General features: G+C 45.7%; 1 protein-coding gene across 1 annotated transcript in view; it reads left to right on the top strand.

Moving 5' to 3' along the window:
* Nucleotides 1–8623: 8623 nt before the first annotated feature.
* SESN3 (sestrin 3) overlaps nucleotides 8624–10372 on the top strand; it is a 66308-nt gene continuing 64559 nt past the window's right edge. Inside the window, exon 1 of the mRNA XM_083170108.1 lies at nucleotides 8624–8642. The gene's annotated coding sequence lies outside the window, so the exon portion shown is untranslated. The remainder of the gene's footprint in view (nucleotides 8643–10372) is intronic.

Below are 10372 nucleotides of genomic sequence, written 5' to 3'. Positions count from 1 at the left end.
TATATTAATGCACACAAAATGTAAAAAAAAAAAAAACCTTTATTTTAAAATTTCACATTCCAGTTCACCATAAAAAGATGGCGATTGCTACACGGTGACACATGGCGAAAATCACTTAGAAAGCAATTCGCCATCTGATCATTGAATACACTCACGACGAATCACATTGAAAAACCCATTGAAAAACCACAGCGAATTGCGGCGAATTGTCCGTCATTCACTGTTCAGTGTCGGCGAATATTGCACGTTGAATAAGGTGATTCACTTTTTCAGTAAAAAGATTCACCTTAGAGCATGAAAATAGCACACATTCGCCGTAGAACATGTTGAATCAGCCTCATTGAATACTGCCCTTGGTGTTTTTTAAAACTCTAAGCGAAATTTCCCAAAAAAAATGGCTTCGAGGTGCACACCACCAGAGGTACCTTGTTGCCAAATTTGGTGGCTCTGGGTGCCTCGGTGTGTCCGCAATGCGACAGACACGCACACACACTCTTCAACTTAATATATAGATAACCAATACAGGGAAATTACACTGATGACCCAAATTAAAAGATAAATCCTTATTGCAGCTGTAGCAATTTGTGGATGCGATGTCCGCCACACGGGGCCACACATCGGAATCGGAATCGTAACTATATAAAATACGACTTGACACTTTTCGCATGATTCATCAGCCTGATGCGTCACAATTGTGTAGAGAAGGCCCAAATCGCTGGCGTATTAATAAAACAGCAACATAATGGGGTAAGGTGCAATCGGGGACGCTTCTAATCTCTTCAGGGAGTCAGGGAGATTGCTGTTATTTCAGGGAGTTTCTCTGACAATCAGAGAGAGTCGGTAAGTGCTGTATGTGTCAGTGATCATTTGCTGATAAAGACAGAAACCACCCAGGGGGTGAGTTTATCCAGACTGCTATGGAAGGTGCTTCCTTCTCTCCTTTCCTTCACTGCTGAAAGCAGAACATTACAGTTTGCGGCATGTGTTGTCTCAGTCATCCTGTTTATACAGAAATACATACTAGGGATGGCATCGCTGTGGTCGCCATCGATGGCGATAGTACAAAATTCATCAATGGCAACATAATATCTAATGGATGACCATCAATGTTTTTGACTATCGATGGTCATCTATTGTCCTTGACTGACTGGCCCATGGGCCAATCAGAACATAGATGCGTGGTTTCATGGGTGTCAGGGGCGGAGCTTTGCTTCCGTGTCCCTGCACCTTCAGGAGAATTAAAAAAAATATTATTTGGTTATGCTGTACCATCTATGGGGGGATGGGACCATGTGGTTCGCCCCCAACGATGGCAAAACTATTCTACATACCATAAACCATCCGTAATTATGATTAATCGATGGTTGTGTCAGAAATCGCGGCACGTGTACGTGTCTCTTACACATGCGCGGTCGCCTCCACTAGAATCCTCAAAACCTGTCTGCTGTTAGGGGCGGACATTTTTCATTAGCAGCAGCAGGAGGAGTGCCGACAGTCAGGACTGCAGGCGAATAGGCAGCAGCGGTGTGGCGATAGCCCCTCAGACACCCCCCCCCCCGCAGCGCCCACATTTACTCAGCGCCTCCCCACCACCGTGGGGTCACAGAGCCATGGCTGGATGACAACATTGCTTTCCCCTCGGTATCTGCCAGGCTTGGTCTCTTCCAGGCTGATCCCACTAAGGAACTAAGGGGCAGATTTATTAAGCTTGGAGAAGAGATAAACTGGAGATAAAGCGGAGAAAAGGTAAAAGGAGATAAAGCACCAGCCAATCAACTGTGTTTGAAAAAGACAGTTGGGAGCTGATTGGCTGGTGCTTTATCTCCTTTTACCTTTTCTCCGCTTTATCTCCAGTTTATCTCTTCTCCAAGCTTTATAAATCTGCCCCTAACTCTCCAGAAAAGTCCAAAGGCGGTGTAATTTATTTATTTATTTACAGTTTCTTATATGGCGCAGCATATTCCGTTGCGCTTTACAATTGGAAACAGCAATGATTAAAAAAACTGGGTAGAAACAAACTGACATGGAGGTAGGAGGGCCCTGCTCGCAAGCTTACAATCTATAGGCATGTGCTTCTACATCCACGCCAATCATAAGCAGGGCTGCCGCCAGCAATTTTGGGGTCCGGGACTGATTTTCAGCTGTATTTTAGCTGTATAGATTTCCACAGATATTAAACGGATAAATCGTTTCCAACTATTTGAGAAGTTGGACCATACTCACAACGTCCTGCTTTAGGGTATATAGTGTCCCAATAGTTGACAAAGCGTCCGGTTTTTTTTGTGTGTGTGTAGTAAGGAAGCACTGTGTGACCACGCCCCTTGGTGACTCAGGTCTGCCAGGACGCCCGAGCATGTGGCCACACACGTGATCTGAGAGGGCGTTGCACCAATTTTAAGCAAACCAAAACAGCATGCAAGAGATTGATGATGCCAATGTTGTGTGGAATTAAAATGAAACGTGTCATAGGAAATAAAAGCAATAAAACGAGAACACCAAAAACAACAAGTGTTGTAGCCATAATCGTGCCCTGTGTTTGTATGCGCAGCACATTTGGTGACCTTGGCTTAGCCTTATACAGTATTGGGAGAGATCTATTTACCCTCATATGACCCTTCTCATGGTCTACATAAACTCATCTTTGATAATGTAGATGCCAACCACTATTGGTCAACATGTATTACATGGAATATGTCTTGGAACGGTAAAGTATGTAGAGTGCAGTGCTAGTGACCTTGGAATCAGGGGATAGGATGGGGGAGGGGGGCTGTCAGCACTGGAGCCCTGAGCTCGGACAGAGAGGGTGAATGTGGGCACTTCAGAGAGCTAAAAGAGAACTCCTGTACACAATGGTCTAGCATATTGTAACAGAACCATATACTGTACATGCCCCACCCTCATTGTAGCTCCATCCACATTATGCTCCACCTTTTCCTCCCGGAAGGCCCGCCTATTAGCCAGTCCTGGACCCACAATTTCTGATGGCAGCCCTGCTCCTACATAGTGTTTCTGCTAACAAATATATATAATAATCAGACAGCAGAGCTAGGTGAAACTAAAGTATGTCAAACTAGAGGCATTAATCGCATAAAACTAAGAATGCTTGGTGGTAGTCCTTACATTGTACTGGGTGGATTGACCCACTTCTGGACAGGATCCCCAATGCACTACTACCCTTCAGAGTTGGACTGACCCATAGGTGTACATGGAAAATCCTAGTGGGCCCCACTCCCTCTTCTATGGGTTAGTAACTTGGTGGAGCAGGATCATGGATGAGTTTGTATCTGTTGAAACTACACAAAGCTTAGCCATTTTGCCATTGAAAGTGGGTGGTTCTGACACCCCCTTGTCCTCTCCTTTAAAAAAGGACCCTATTCTGTGCATGCCCAATTTAATGGATGGACAAGTCCTTCTATGGTGGTTGACCACACCCCTTCAGCTTAGGCCCCTACCACTGAATTTGACGGTGGGATCTTGCCCCAGTACAACACTGCCCTCATCCTCTACTCATCTCCAATGACCTGCAGTGAGGAATTACAGCACACGGCATCAGGGCCGGAGGGGCCTGGGTCAGTTTAGACAGGGGGGCCCCCTCCCACTTGTCATTACTGGCCACAAACTGCACGGGAGAATTTTACACTGTCAAAACACAGAGTAAAGGCAGTATAAATTGGCCAATGGGTAACTCCAGAGGGGGATATATATATATATATATATATATATATATATATATATATATATATATAGGCAGAAGAATACAAAAGCACTCAGAGACTTTGTAAGTGAGCAAATACTGGACCGATTTAATACATCAAGGTGCAAAGGTGCCATCTTACCACTGTTGTTATATATATATATATATATATATATATATACTGTATATATATATAGCAGAAGTGGGCTCTGGCACTCACTAAAGATAGTAACTGTCCCTGTTGCCTTCCGCAAATTAGGAAGCATATGACTCCCACACAGCAGCACAGTCCGGCGGCACTCAGGAATAAGAAACTCACGACAACAGCCTGTATATCGTCAACGTTTCAATAAGCTTTACTTATTTTCGTCAGGACAAAGAAATACAAAAACACTCACCCTATTTATGTGCACACCATCACCATCTGAATCACGCAGGGACCCGGCGCACAGCACGCCTCCTGAGTTGTCCCGTCATGATGACATCACCACGTGTAACAATCACCAATTAAAAAGGGAACATTTTCAAAGCTACAAGTAAAAACAAATATACAAATGGATAAGCAACATTGTAATCATACAATAAAGAGCAACAACTTTTATAGAAAACAGTTTAAGCCTAAGGTCTCATTGAGACCATGCGGGCTAAGTGAATCTAACCTAAAAATCCATTCAGCTTCACGCTGTAACAAGATTTTTGATCTGTTACCTCCTCTAGCCAGAGGGGGCACATGATCTATTATCCTGTGTTTTAGGGCAGTGGGAGAATGGCCCATCATGGCATAATGCCGGGCAACAGGTTGTTCACTTGAACCTTTCAGAACCGCAGTCCTAATTGCCATGCGATGTTGCGCCATGCGCGTTTTAAATTTACAATCGGTCTTTCCCACATAATACTTGCCACAAGGGCACACTAAAACATATATAACGTATTGTGTGGAGCAAGTGCCTCTGAACTTAATAGGAAATGTTGTGTTGTTAAAAGGATGCTTGATAGTGTCACCGGTCCACATATAACTACATGTGACACACCCGGTGCACTTCACACATCCAAGCTTAGGAGCACTGAAAAAAGAAGCGGGGACAGTTTTCTCGAAGTTAGTGATGTCACTATGAACTAGGAGGTCACGCAAATTGCGCCCCCTAGAGTAACTAGTGACCAATTTCTTGTTGCGAAGACCAGGCAAATTGCTATCCGAGGTCACAATAGGCCAATAGGTTTTCACAGCTGTATTGGCTTTGCTGCTGGCAGTATTAAATCTATTCGGCCAAAAGATTCTATTGGTGGCGGCATTCTTAGTTTTTCTTTTAAGGGCTTTAGACCTAGGGGTAGCAAGAACCTTTTTCTTGGTGAGAATAAGTTGCTCATAATTATAACCGCGTTCCAAGAATTTATGGACCATTTGGTCCAACTGGATGTGCAAGTCTTCGATGTCACTACAGATTCTGCGGACTCGCAGCATCTGCGAATAAGGAAGACCTTTGACAACCGATGATGGATGAAAACTACTAGGTGATAATAACATATTTCTGTCAGTGGGTTTAACGAATAAAGATGTTTTGAGTACACCATTATTGACACTAATACGTACATCTAGGAAGTCAATTTGACTAACAGACGATGTACAAGTTAATTTAATGGGACTGTTGCTGTTATTTTGGCGGTCAATGACAGCATTCAGGGAGGCTAATGAGCCATTCCACAGCAGTATCATATCGTCTATATACCTGGCGTAATATAGAACATTATTGGTAACCTCTAGATCAGAAAAAAAAGATATCATTTTCCACCATCATCATATAAGCATTGGCGTACGACGGGGCCACCGAGGACCCCATCGCACAGCCGGTCAGTTGCAAAAAAAATTGGCCGTTAAAATAAAAGTAATTTTTCTTAAGCACCATCTCCAATAAATCAATAAAAAAATTCACATCAGGACCACAATACCAGGAGCTGTTGGAAATCAGGTGGCGTGTGGCAGCTATACCCTCAGGATGGGGAATGCTGGTGTACAGTGAGGTAACATCTATACTGCACAACAAGCAACCGTGGGGGATACTACCCACCTCCTTAAGTGCAAGTAATAGCGCTGTGGTATCCTGTAAATAGTATTGAGAGTGCTGCACAACCGATTGTAAATACACATCCAAATAAGCTGATACTGGTTGGAAAATGGACCCCCTGGCAGAGATGATGGGTCTACCAGGGGGATTCACCAAGCTCTTGTGAACTTTATATATATATATATATATATATATATATATATATATATATATATAAAATACCACATGAAAAGCCTATGTTTCTCCCTCTGTACCTTACTCTGTAGAAGCCCTGACAGGCTCAGTGCTGCCTTTGATTAAAAACCGTCCCATGACGAGGCCACTGCGGCTGCTGTCCTCCATGGACCTGAGAAGCATGTGATGAGCTCCACCAATCAGAGTTCAGAACAAGCTTCTCACCCTCTGTTCTCTTGTGCAAAATCTCAAGGGACTTAGTTAACTCCCAGTAATACACTGCACACTTGTGCAGTCAGTGTACCTTGGCTCCTGATGCTCAGCACCATTAATCGTTGTCACATTTATTTATTTATTTATTCACAGTTTCTTATATAGCGCCGCAGATTCCGTTGCACTTTACAATAGTAGACAGTGATAAAACAAACTGGGTAACAGACAGACTTGGGGTCACATTGGCAAATAGGTGAAGCTGCAGCACTACAGATAATATTAATTTTAAAAAATACATGCCAACCACAGGGGGGCCCTAGATAGAGGGGGGTCCAGGGGTAGTGACCCACCCAGACCCCCTGCCCCCCCCCCCCCCATTCCATACCTCCCAACTTCTGTGCTGAGCGAACGAGCGTCCGAAAAGGGGGCGGGGCGTATGCAAACGAGGGTGCGGCTTATGCTAATTAGCCGCAACCTCATTTTCATACGAGAATAGACGCTGTGCGCATGTGCACAGCGTCTATTCTATTAGATTGGGGGGTCTCCCAACTGCCACCCCTGCAGCGGGACAATGCCTGCCGCGGGTGGGACAGCGGGACAGGACCCGAAAATCGGGACTGTCCCGCTGTAATCGTGACAGTTGGGAGGTATGCCATTCTCTGGAGAACCAGCATCTAACTTGACATCACCTTGGTTAATATCAAAGTCTCCACCCATCTGAAAAAGCTCCCACAGGCAGCAATGGAAGGGGATTTGCTTACATTCAGCCACTGAGCATTAGCTTATGTCAGGCACAGATATTGGGCGACAAGGCCTTGTGCTCAGTTGGTGTTCCAGCAGCGGCGTAGCTAGGATTTTTGCACCCCCCGCCATTACAGGAGGCGCCGCCCCCCCTAGGTCTTCCAAGAGTTAAACACACCCCCCCCTTACCCCTCTGCCGCCGCCGCCGCCGCATTCCCGCAGCGCAGATCTCCTCCAGGCTCCGGACCGTCTCCTCCTGATGTACAGTGCTAATGAAATAATACCATCACAAAATGGCTGCCCCCTAATAGCAGACAGATTTTAAGGATGCTAGAGGAGGCTGCCGCCTCCTCTAGCATCCCTACAAAAACTGTCTGCTGTTAGGGGGCAGCCATATTCTGAGGGGCAGTTTTCAATAGCACTGTACGTCAGGAGGAGACTTTCCGGAGCCTGAAGGACTGGAGATCTGCGCAGCGAGAATGTGGCGGCGGTGGCACGAGGAGGGGTAAGGGGGGTGATTAACTGTCCGAGGGCGGGCGGATGGGGGGGCGAGGGGGAGGGGTGGGGGCCGCGCTGTCTGCCCACATGTCCCGGCCTGCCTTACACAGCGTAACATAGCCCCGCAGCGGAGACCGGCGCCCACAGTTACTCAGCGCCTCCCCGCCATGGCGGGGGCTGCGGGGCTATAGTTACGCCCCTGTGTTCCAGTTCAAAAGTGTTCATTGGGGATGAGGTCAGGGTTCTGTACAGGACAGTAATTCTCTTCAGCATTACATTTTGGCAAACCCTTTTTGACAGTCCTCGCTTTTTAACTGGGGTATTGTTGTACTGAATCAGTAAAGGGCGTTCTCCAAGTTGTTGCCATAAATATTCTGTACACTCTTTACAATTTCCCTTCACCAGGTGTAAAAAAAACTTTACGGTTGGCACTACACATTTGGTAGAATCGTTCTACTGGAATCTGCCAATCCCAAATTCATCTAATCATCAGAGTACCGATGTCACTGCTCCAGATGTCTATGTGCTTTACACAACTGCAGCCAATGTGTGGCTCTTTGCACAGTGATCTGAGGAATTTGTTAGTGATTGTTGCAATCAAGAACCCAGCTGTACAGTTCCATGAACTTGCCGGTTCGGAAATATTACAGACGTGTAAAAATCTTCATTCCCCAAATCCCTCTTATAACAGTCGGAAACGATAAAATTTGGGGCGGGCAGCTGACATCACCGGATCGCTGGGCATACACCGGCCGGGGTTTGGGCAAAAAGGGCCTAATTACAAGGGCTGTCCACATCATTATGGCCATGTGGTGTATCTTCTCTATAACAGTATCTGAAACTTGCTGAGTTCTAATGAGTTCCTGAAACTCTTAAATATAGAATTGTGAGTGTCACTACTGGCTCTTGTATAACCTTACTCCTATTTTTAGGTTTGTGGTTTCTGATTTTATTTTCAGCAACGCATCTGCCCAAAGTTTAGCAATACTCGTGACTTTTAGGATTTAAAAGACAACTGAAGACTGTATTATTTCAATAAACCAAAAGTTATTATATTTGTTTTTCACTAGACCAAACATGTTTGTTTGATAGCCTATGGCAATGTAGGCGCTGCCTCTATCGTTATATTATCTAGTTTCTGCAAAAGGAAATTATTGCGTTCCCGCTTAAGTGCCTTTCCAATGATGGTGTTTGCTTTTTGCCATTCAGGTCTCATGACGTCGGTGCCCGCCCTGTATTTGGAGAAGAAAGAATGAGAGGTAAGTCCTGGCTTACTTTTCTTTAGGGACGGAGGAAAAATCATTCGGCTTACGAATGGTTTTAAACATATTCAACAAGAAAAAAGACAAAAACACAAAAAGATTTGTAGCCGTACAAATCTATTCACACAGCGATCATTATATCGCAAGATGGGATTTCACTCTGATGATGGGGTGACGTCTACCTGAACTTTGGCTGTTGCGATTTCGCGGCTATGCACTCAGGTCTGAATAACCCCCAACGAGATGGCCTTTGCTTCATCATTCTGTGCCACTCCACTCTTCAATTATGAATTTGGGTAAGCGGCCTATGTGTCCTTCTCCTGGAGAATTGCGCATGTGCCATGGGCTCCAGAGTCTACTCACTTGTGATCCCCGCTAGAGAGGAGGGGGTCCTCATGGCATCTGCAATCAGGCGCGCACTCCTGATACGCACCTGTGGACAGCTCTAATGTTTTCAACCCCTGCGATTTCCAGTCCAGCCTGTGAATAGCATCAGTGGCGTAACAATAGCCCTGCAGACCCCGCGGTGGGGGGGAGGCGCTGAGAAAGTGTGGGCGCTGGTGGGTCTGCAGGGCTATTATTACCCGCTGCTGCATGCCGGGACCTGCCACTGCCGCCTACCAGGAACTGCCGCATCTGTCTGTGTTCCCGTCCCGGCTCTCCTGGCTCCGAGTCCTGCTGCGAATGAAAAGTGACACACACAAAATGGCTGCCCCCATACAGCATCCTCTAGCATCCTTAAAAGCGGTCTGCTGCATGGGGGCAGCCATTTTGTGAGTGTCACTTTTCATTAGCAGCAGGAGCCAGGAGAGCCGGGACGGGACTGCAGACAACACCGGCGACATAATTGCGAAGGGTAAGGTGATGATCGCTCACCACTGAATGATTTTCTAAACTGACTTTTATCTTGGTCGGAGATGGCCAAAATTCGGGGTGGGCCCTGATGTCACGTGATGTCAGCCACCCATCCCAAGCATGCATCGACACACCTGCATTCACAGGGGTACGCCCAGCGCTCCTATGATCACTCCTATAAAATGCTGGCTGTTCCGCTGCTCCCGCTCCCTGCCCTCCCATACTGGAGGAAAAGGCCCGGCGAGTGTGAAACTCAACCAAAGCGTTCGCTCAGCGGGTTTGCACATGCGCAAACCCGCACCATTGGCCGGGGGACCGAATTCGGCCCGCAACAAGCGTGTCTGAATCACCTCCTACATTGTGGGGTAGTAAACAGATCACACCCTAGTATTCAAAGGGTAATGCAGACACAGAATACTTACAATTGCTTATGGATTTAAGGAACAACCAGAATAAACTTAATGAATTTTAAATTTAACATTATAAAAACATTGTAAAAATACCCATAACAAATATCAATAATAAAAAGGATAAAATTATGGACAATGGTGCATTTACATAGGAGAGTATAATCTACAAGGTGGTAGATCGAGAGCAATAGAAACGTTTTTAATTGGATTAATCTCCAATAGGCTGACACAATAGTTAGTGCCTCCACCCCCTGCCTAGTTCAGAGATTTCCGTAGAGTTCTGTGTATAATATGCAGATGTTGCACTGTGCAAGCAGTGCTGCCCCAAAGTACAGAATGGTTGACATGCTGCACCCATTTGTGGGAGGGGCTGAGCTGCTTACATTTCCATAAACAATACACACAGCTCCTCCTTGTTACTTATCCACCCCCTTTATTATGTTCTGCAGCTCCATTGTTATT

Source organism: Crinia signifera, chromosome 2 (genome assembly GCF_055691185.1).
Source record: "Crinia signifera chromosome 2, ASM5569118v1, whole genome shotgun sequence".
Taxonomy (NCBI): Eukaryota; Metazoa; Chordata; class Amphibia; order Anura; family Myobatrachidae; genus Crinia; species Crinia signifera.
The sequence above is the reverse complement of the archived record's forward strand: the minus strand, read 5'-3'. Positions and strand labels throughout refer to the sequence as shown.